Source organism: Rhinatrema bivittatum, chromosome 9, assembly GCF_901001135.1.
Source record: "Rhinatrema bivittatum chromosome 9, aRhiBiv1.1, whole genome shotgun sequence".
NCBI lineage: Eukaryota > Metazoa > Chordata > Amphibia > Gymnophiona > Rhinatrematidae > Rhinatrema > Rhinatrema bivittatum.
In genome coordinates this window covers 52960336-52970437 of record NC_042623.1, presented here as the reverse complement: position 1 = coordinate 52970437, position 10102 = coordinate 52960336, and the positions used below count along the sequence as shown (strand labels likewise).

Here is a 10102-nt window from a genome sequence, read left to right as displayed (position 1 = left end):
TAGTCCTTTCTGTGCTAGGTGATGGACTTTTCCCATCCACTTGCAAGGGTCTGTGTTATGTAACCAGCAGCTTCTCAGCTCCCAATAACCTCTAAAAGTCATTAGACTGCAGTCTTCTCTTTCATGGTTAGTTGCATAGGTCTTACAAATGGAATCTTCCAATCTCATTGAAATGATCTCTTGTATAAACTCACAATGTTATCTGATAATTATTTAGAGCAGGGTCCCATACTAATCTATTGATTCCAATAGAAGCTTTGTCCATAATTTGGGAGTGCATAAGAACCATTCTACTTCAGAGGAAATATATATTATATTGTTGCTTCATAAACAAATTTAAACATAAATGGTCTGATTTTAAAATGCATGTGTGTGTAAAAAAGGGGGGTTACGCGCATGGCTGGGCCTGTACGTGCCGAGTGCATTTTCGGAAATGCCCGGCCATGTGGTAACCCCCTTTACATGCTGAAGTGCCGGGCCTCTAGAAAGGGGTGGGCCGAGGGGCATGGTCTGGGCGCGCCGCAGATTACTTCTGCTCCAATGGAGCAGTAAGTAGCAAAATATAAAATCTGGGGATAGTTAGGGTAGATTTAGGGAGCAGGGTGGAGAGGGGAAGAGGAGAAAAGGGAAGAAGGATAGAGTTAGGGATAGGAAAGTTCCCTCCCCGTCCGCTCCTTAATTGGAGCGGACGGGGAGGGAACTGGGGGACGCCTGATTGCGTTGCCGCACATATTTTTCTAAAATTCCCCCCTGAAGCATGCGGAGCAGACAACTCGTCTGCACATGCGTGTGCGGACATGAAAATCCGGTGCGTGTGTGCGCACAGGACCCGTATTTTATAACGTGCACGTCTTAAAATCAACCCCAAAATACATAATTTGATACAGCTCCTGTTTCATTATTTTCAGCCTGGAGTTTCTTTTTGCTCCTCTGGGCTTCCAGTTCATTTGAAACCAGCCGTGAGCCTTCATTCATAGGGATGTGAATCGTGTCCTCGATCGTCTTAACGATCGATTTCGGCTGGGAGGGGGAGGGAATCGTATTGTTGCCGTTTGGGGGGGTAAAATATCGTGAAAAATCGTGAAAATCGTTAAAAAATCGAAAAATCGAAAAATCGAAAAACCGGCACATTAAAACCCCCTAAAACCCACCCCCGACCCTTTAAATTAAATCCCCCACCCCCAAATAACTTAAATAACCTGCGGGTCCAGCGGCGGTCCGGAACGGCAGCGGTCCGGAACGGGCTCCTGCTCCTGCATCTTGTCGTCTTCGGCCGGCGCCATTTTCCAAAATGGCGCCGAAAAATGGCGGCGGCCATAGACGAAAAAGATTGGACGGCAGGAGGTCCTTCCGGACCCCCGCTGGACTTTTGGCAAGTCTCGTGGGGGTCAGGAGGCCCCCCACAAGCTGGCCAAAAGTTCCTGGAGGTCCAGCGGGGGTCAGGGAGCGATTTCCCGCCGCGAATCGTTTTCGTACGGAAAATGGCGCCGGCAGGAGATCGACTGCAGGAGGTCGTTCAGCGAGGGTTCCGGCGCCTCGCTGAACGACCTCCTGCAGTCGATCTCCTGCCGGCGCCATTTTCCGTACGGAAAATGGCGCCGGCCATACGCGTATGGCCGGCGCCATTTTCCGTACGAAAACGATTCGCGGCGGGAAATCGCTCCCTGACCCCCGCTGGACCTCCAGGAACTTTTGGCCAGCTTGTGGGGGGCCTCCTGACCCCCACGAGACTTGCCAAAAGTCCAGCGGGGGTCCGGAAGGACCTCCTGCCGTCCAATCTTTTTCGTCTATGGCCGCCGCCATTTTTCGGCGCCATTTTGGAAAATGGCGCCGGCCGAAGACGACAAGATGCAGGAGCAGGAGCCCGTTCCGGACCGCTGCCGTTCCGGACCGCCGCTGGACCCGCAGGTTATTTAAGTATTTGGGGGGGGTTCGGGAGGGTGGGGGATTTAATTTAAAGGGTCGGGGGTGGGTTTTAGGGGGTTTTAGTGTGCCGGCTCACGATTCTAACGATTTATAACGATAAATCGTTAGAATCTGTATTGTATTGTGTTCCATAACGGTTTAAGACGATATTAAAATTATCGGACGATAATTTTAATCGTCCTAAAACGATTCACATCCCTATTCATTCACAATTCCCCAGGAATTTCCCCTGCCCATTGCAGCGATAGTCTTCAGCCAGGGTCCATGGCCATGGACTGGGGACCATAGGCCATGGCTTATTCTAGCACATGGTACATGTGGTCACTAGGAATCATCGTTCAGGGTTTGATTGAAACTCTCTCTGCCAACCCATCCCATGAGCCCCTCTCCTTCTGCCCCACTCTCTTCACACCATGTCCCTGACCATCTTCTGCCCATCATCCTCTTGAGCTCCCCTCTTCTCATCCTCTTCCCATATCCCCCTAAGCCTCCCTCTTCTTCTCATCCTCTACCCCATCCCCTTGATCATCTTCCCAGCATCCCCATCTCTCTCCCCCCTCTTCTGCCTGTCATTCTCTCTTTCCCTCCACATTTCCCTGCCCAGCAGCATGAGTATCCCCATTGCCCACTCCTTCTGGTGCTCAGACAGCAGCCCTACCTTCTCTTACTTGTGTTGGCTCTTTCCTATGGGCTGGCCAGCCCCGTGTAGACATGGTGGCAGCAGGAGATGGCAGGAGAAGGAGGCAGCATTCTTCTTCTCCTTCATGCATGCCAGTCAACTTGGCCTATGGACATAAAAGCAGAAAGAAGCAGCCAGTCTCTTTCAGTCCAGGCAGCAAAGAGTGAAAGAGGAGGAGGCAGCGGTGGCAGCAGTTCCATATAGCCTGAGCTGCCACAGCATATACCTCTTTCCTGTATTCCTCCATGAGGATGCAGGCGCTGCGCAGACCAATTGAAGGCAGCTGTTCATGTTCCATTTTTGAGTTTCTTCCCTACCATGGCTCAATCAGACATTCCATACAGTGTCCGATTACTATTGTAGCCGGACACTGTAGACAAATGGGGAAAATTGGACAGTTGATGATGGTGTAGTCTGCATCCCTGCACTGGCCTCTATTCTCTCTCTCTCTCCAGGAGCAGTGTAAACAACCAGCAGTGACATAAGCTATAACAGCCAAGCCATAGATAGGTATCAACAGGGACAGGCCTCAGGGACAGTGCTTCCATTAGGCAAACTAGGCAGTCACCTAGAGCACCAACATTTTGTGGGCGGCATAATCCTGCCAGTGTGAGGTCTAGATGGGTGCTGTACCAGAGCCAATACTTCCAAAGAGAGGCGTGCAGTCCTGGAACCATAGCTGTAGGTAGGAGGGAGTGCTGTGCTAGAGATGCTGGTAATAGGTAAGTTTTGGGAGGGTGACTAACCAAACGTTCGTCTAGGGTGCCAAATAGGCTTGCACCAGCCCTGACAAGCCTACTAATATCAGGAAAGTAAATGGGTATGGAAGATAGGCACAGAAATAAGGGTGACAAGCAGAAAAAAATAACTTTCCGAGTGGAACTTGAGAGCCGAATGTAACATGCTAGCTGGCCCCAGTCTCATCAGGGATGAGCAATACCGTGTGCTCCAGGTTAGAAAGATTTAATTGCAGAAAAGGTCCCTTCTGCCTTAGGGCGAAATGTTTGGCCTTCATCTTCTTGCGCAGGTCCTGCCACTTTTTCCTCAAGTCTTCATTATCTCTTCCATTGTGAACGACAGCATTCATCTTGTTCGCCATGGCTTTTTGGTATGCATTCACCTTAGTGGATGCAGGCCCAAAGAAAAATTATTTTGCCTTTAGAACTTAAGTAGAATACAGAATTTCACAAGAAAGTGAGCTTCTACAACTTAGCACCCTTCTTTGCTGCCATTGTGTGTAGACTGCCAGAGGATATGGGAAAAGCTATAAAATTTCACATAATTTGATATTAATTATGTGCAAACATAGGGATTTATTTGGCAGAGTAATTTTATGCGCATACGTTTCAGACATAGCAGCATGTGTGCCTCTGTACATTTTATGTGTTTATATTACTATTCTGCATTGTGCCTTATTGTTGAATTAGCTTGTTTCTTCAAGATGTCATATGATGTGCTGACTATTCCTTTGAGAAATAGTGCTTAACAAAAACCCTTAATCCTTTTTTTTTTTTTAAGTCTTATCAAAACTCCAAAACAAGGTGTTGCATCATTTATGCATCTTTATACAATATTTATTCATTGTTAGACCTTTATACTGCACATATCCAAAATGAGGAAGTTCTCTGGTGCTTAAACCAAATACCTGTAATGGTGACCTCAGTGGCCTGGGTCTTTCTTAATGAATGTTAATTCTGATAAATTTTGTTTCGAGATGTGGTACCAGATAATTTACTTATGTGCTACAAAATGTGTGACTTACTGTTAACCCCAGATTGTATCTGGAGTGTCATCATGGGCATCATTACTATGTGTCTGAAAGATAATGGTTGCAGTTCTACGCTTGTGTATAACATTTGGTGGTGAGTAATGTTGTTGCTATCAGACTTGAAGGTTCTAGGGCAGGGGTGAGCAAATGTTTTGAGCCTGGGCTCTCCATCCACCAAAGTTGGTTTACATCATGTATATAATATATATTTTTTATGTTTCAAACTTTTTTATTAAGTATATAATATATATTTATATTTATTTATTTATAGATTCTTTTATACCGCGGTACGTATAGTTATACATCACCTCGGTTTACAGATAAACAATAAATTAGCAACAGGCTTTACATATAACAATTTAAACAGTAACACAAATAACAGCTACAATCTTTACAGTAATAACGGGGTTCAAATGTAACATGCTAACTTCATTAACTATAATAACCATAATATATTAAAGTTCAGGTATTACGCAGGAGCAATAAACTGTCGAAGGCCAAGTCCAAAGTCACATAAATATATGTATATATATGACATATATGACATATATGACATATGTATACACATATGTGAGTATACATATGTCAAAGTCTCTCACTAACCAATCAGCTGTTGAACTGTTTGCCAAATAGCAGGCAATCATACTGCCAGCCAGACACTCAAAAGTCTAGTTTAGATTCTCTTCAGGTTGCTGATAGGAGCAATCAGATACACACAAACACAATCGGGCTGATACAGTAAAGCGCGGCCGCGGTTGCCCATTTTTTAACCCGCTTTGGATGCATATTTTGAGTGCGTAAGACGGACCTGAGATTCAGTATCGACTTTTACGTGTCCTTAGCGCTTGCCAAAAAAGACACGTATCCATTACCGCCCGCCGCATATATATATGTTAATGATCGGATTAGCTATTCCCCCCGATACAGTAACGTGCGCCCAAATTATCGCCTTCTTAACCAGCTTATTTACCGCGTCTTTAACCTCAATATTTACCACCTACCCTGACCCTGGCGTTAGTGTGGTATTCAGCCAGCTTCGTTCCGGACAGCGCCATGGACAACATGCATATATTGGCTCTGGCGTTATTTTTCATTCGGTTGAGAAGCAGAATGCGAAATGTTCGAATTAGAAATGCTCGAAATGCTCGGCAGATTGAAGAGGCCAACAGGGGAGCCCAGCAGCAAGGAGAACCCAGCCAACCGGAGGTATGTGTTCTATTCTGTGTTCAACTGTACCATCCATCTCTGGGCGTCTGTGAGGATCCGGACATGGATGCCTCTACGGACGCTGGAGAGATGGGAGCCGTGCCTGGCCAGGGTTAAACTGTGCATCTCTGAGGCTCCGGACATGGACGCCTCTACGGAAGCCGGAGAGTTGGGAGCTCGCCAGGCCTTCATCCGGCGTCTGCTAGGCGTCCTGAGGCTCGGGGGAGGGGAGGGAAGGGACAGCAGACGCCTATATGGACGCCTATACGGAGCCTTCCTCCTGTGTCTAGAATTCAGCATCCCTGAGGCTGCTGATTGTAGTATACGCTTAAATAAGAATGCATAACTCATTTCTGAATAGTAAAAGCTCAGCTAAGAATGCATAGAATCCACAGTGTTGCAGATCCATGTATGTACTGTTAAACAATTTATGTGCTGCTATTAAAAGTATGTACACCAGAGAATCCCCAGTGTTGCATATCCATGTACGTATTGATAAACTTTTTCTATTTGCCCTGCTACTAAATCTATCCATGCATGTGCTGTTAAACGATTTATATGTGTTCATCAATTAATTTGAATTTCTTGTGTTTGCCTCTGTTGTATTTCATGCAGGCAGAGCACCGTGCCATCAGCAGGCCAGGCCACCGGGAGGCCATCGGCAGACTAGGACGTTTCATTTGCACATGGACAACTCTGTTTGGCATGTGTGAGCAAGATGTTGTCCAAATCTATCCGCTGAGCTCACGGGCAATCTTGTTCCTCTATGAAGATCTGCAGTGCGACCTAGACCCCCTGGCCAATTGCCACCATGCTGTGCCAGGGTTGACAAGACTTCTCGGTGCCTTAAATTTTTTTGGTACTGGAAGTTTTCAAAACCCCGTAAGTGTCGTTGCAGGTATGATTCAGGCCTCCATTTCACGGCATCTGTCATAGGTGTTGAAGGCCATGATGAAGCGGATGAGGAAGTACATCGTCTATCTTACGGATCCAACGGTGCTGCAACAGATCCGCAGTGGGTTCATGGGTCTTGCGGGGATGCCGAACGTGTTGGGTGCTATCGACTGCACTCATTTTGCGTTTACCCCCAGGTTGGAAGAAAAGAGTGCGTTCCGGAATCGCAAGCACTTCCATTCGATGAATGTGCAAGTCGTTTGCGATGCACACCTTCGGATTCTAAATGTTGTAGCGAAGTATCCTGGGAGCTGCCATGACGCCTACATTCTCGCACATTCGTCTCTGAGGACCCAATTCCCAGAGGGAAAGTACGGTGAAGGTTGGCTACTTGGTCAGTGACAATGGCTACTGCCTGTGATTCTATCTGTCATGTGTTCAGATCTGGGGATGTTCGGTATACAATTATGTTTATGATGTTGTGTTTATGATATTAGGCGCTGCGAAGTTGTTTTTGATGCATTCCGGATTATTGATCCTATAGGTGATGGCGGCTATGGCTGTAAGCCCTGGTTGCTAACTCCACTCCAGTCCCCATGCACAGCGGCCGAAAAACACTACAATGAGGCTCATGGCAGCACCAGAAACATGATCGAGCGCACTTTTGGAGTTCCGAAGGGGCATTTCCAATGTCTGGATCACTCAGGGGGAGCCCTGCAGTACAGTGCAGAAAAGGTGGTGAGCATAATTGTTGCCTGCTGCATGCTACACAACATTTGCCAGAGATTTGGTGTGGATGCAGAGGTAGCCGAAAACGTGCCACCAGATCCGCCTGTGGAACCGGCAGCTGAAGCGGACAACACTGCACGGGGTCATGAAATCCAACAAAGATCATCGAAAGTTATTTCTCTTGTAAGTTATTATACATTCATTTTCCTAACTGCTCTTATTCTGTCTTATAGCGACACTCCTGTCTCCAGGGCCCCATACTGATGTTGCGCTTTCATTGTACTTCATCGCTCTGATTTATTCTACATATTAATCATTTATCTGCTTGTACTGCCTATTTACTCTTGTCTTGTTTTTGTTTCAGAAGCTGAGATGCCTCCATCTTACAACATTTTCCAGCAAGATGACCCCTCCATCAAACCCTTTACAATCACAAACGTTTTCATTGTCTTCTGTTTTTTTATGGTATATCTTGAAGTATCAATGATTCTATGTTACAGGGCTAATATCCTCACACTGTATATCTATACACAATACTCAAGCACATGAGGACTATTCTACTTATCACTTAAACTTTAACACATTTTTCAAAACCCAGGGAATTAGTATCAGAATATTTGTGCTCAATCACTCAGGCTCTTGCCATATACAGGGCTACAACCACTTTCATGGCAACAATAGCACTGGATTTTTACCTCATTTACCAATTCCCACTAAATGGTGATTTTTATTTTTTATTCAATTTATATATAATTTAATATTACTTATCTTTTTGTGTTCATTTTAAAAATCACTCTGATTTTTCAACACAATTCCGTGAGAACTCCTTCCAACACCTCCTCACGTGACTCCAAATTGTCTACCTATGAGGCAATTCAACCACCCGCTATTTTTGTGAGGTCGGAGTTTTTAACAGTCACATCTATTTTTGCGGCCTTCTCTTTGACCTCTTTTCTGGTGTCGCGTCACCGGTGCTGCACCTGTTTAACGTCCCTGGGCTTGACCGAAAGGGAGCTCACATCCTGAGCGATATTTTCCCAAATCCTTTTCTTCGTGGAGCACCAAACCTTGGACTGGAAAAGAACTTTATATTACTCGCAGACGGCACGGCACAATAATTCCTTCTCTTCATCCGTAAAGCGAGCGTTACGGGTTCGCTTTTTGGATGGCTGGCTCGCAGTTGTGCCTTCCTGTTGTTCATGCTCGACGGCATGCTCCTCAACCTCAGCGATTGTTCGTTTTCCCGGCATATTTATACCTGAACGATAAAAATAAAAATGGTGATTAATGAAGCATGAGGGAAATTAACAAAAGCGGTATAAATAAAATATACTAGAAACAATAGAGGCCCATGTACAGCATCAAGCAAGAGCCTGAAGTGCCTTCCAGCACTGGTTGCTGGTCTCCAGACTCCGCCTCTACCCATGCAAAGCAATGTTTTCAGGGCATCATGGTCTGAATTGGAGAAAATAACAAGGGGAAAAGTGGTTAATGACTGTGATGAAAATTTACCAAATTACAGCAAAGGAACAGGGCACATGGAGAGCATACAGCCAAGAATCTAAACCCTGACAGAAGAGGGGCACATATACAGCCAACAGTCACAGACAATCAGTGACATCCAAAACAGAATAACCGCTAAGAAGAGGGGCACATATACAGCTTACAGTCACAGTGAAAATCATGAACATCAAAAACAGAATAACCACAAAGAAGAGGGTAACATACAGTAGTTAAAATAATATACATCAAAAACAGAATAACTGCTAAGAAGAGGGGCACATATACAGCTAACGGTAACAGTGAAAAGCATGAACAAAACATCAAACCATTAATTACCGGAAAAAATAGGGGAACATATATTGCAAACAGGAAAATGAAAAACAGACCTGCCACCATGGATGTCGAGCCCATGGAGGGTAGCAAGAAAGGGCGGGAACGTCCATGTTCACCGGCCATGACCTGCAGTGGAACCAAAGGGACGCCCAATTCCCGGCTTGATCCTTGAGCCCCCTAACCTAAGCGCACAGAAAAGTGTAGCATGGAGCAATCCAAGGGACGCCTAATTATAGGCATCAGCATACATCATGGTCTAGCTACCAACCTTTCCGGACTATCACGAACGTTGGAAGAAAGGCTGCCTTGAGCACTGGAACGTTCAAAAGTGGATAGCCTAGCCGCAGCGTCCATGAATCATGGTGACCTTGCGGTACCTGTTGGAAAGAAAGAAGCATGCATTGCTATGCCTACCTGCTGAAAGCCTTGCTGATCTCACGGTAGATATCAGACGGAACAGTTGTACACGGTGTGTCCTAGTCCAAAACGAATTAGAAAGGGACCTTGGACGTCCGGCCAGGCGTCCAGACGTGGAAAGTTGGGGGTGGCCTCCAAACAAGAGGACGTCCAAATGCTCAGGACAGTGGCCCCGGTGTCCATGCGGGGTCTGTAGAAAGGAACCATCCACTTACTTGGTGGAATGACATTTGAAATGACATTTGAAATGACAGGTACCAGCGCAATCTGGATACTGTATAGGCGCTGTATACCGCTCTATACAGTAAAATGGATTGAGAACGCCTACCGCTTCATTGACGCGCTTTGGACGCTCGTTTGCCGCCGCTTGGATTTGCGTCTAATTTGAATACTGAATCGAGCGGCTTGTGAACCAAAATGTGCGCGCGTCAAACGAGCGGGCGCTCGGCACTGCCGCATTTTTTCTTAAGCATCCTTACTGTATCAGCCCAAAAGAGAGGTAGATACCACACCACATCCAGACAGGCACCTTACAGTAACAGCAGCACAAACTCCTTCCACTGCCAGACACGTTGTGAATTAATACAAAACCCTACAAAAAAGACACTCAAAATCTATACTGCAAACTTATCATAACCTAACAGTAG

At 45.9% G+C, this 10102-nt stretch overlaps 1 long non-coding RNA gene across 1 annotated transcript in view; it reads right to left on the bottom strand.

The window, feature by feature from the left end:
• Positions 1-5480: 5480 nt before the first annotated feature.
• LOC115098674 overlaps positions 5481-10102 on the bottom strand; it is a 74427-nt gene continuing 69805 nt past the window's right edge. The window contains exon 3 of the long non-coding RNA XR_003858587.1: positions 5481-8460. This is a non-coding gene — a long non-coding RNA (uncharacterized LOC115098674). The remainder of the gene's footprint in view (positions 8461-10102) is intronic.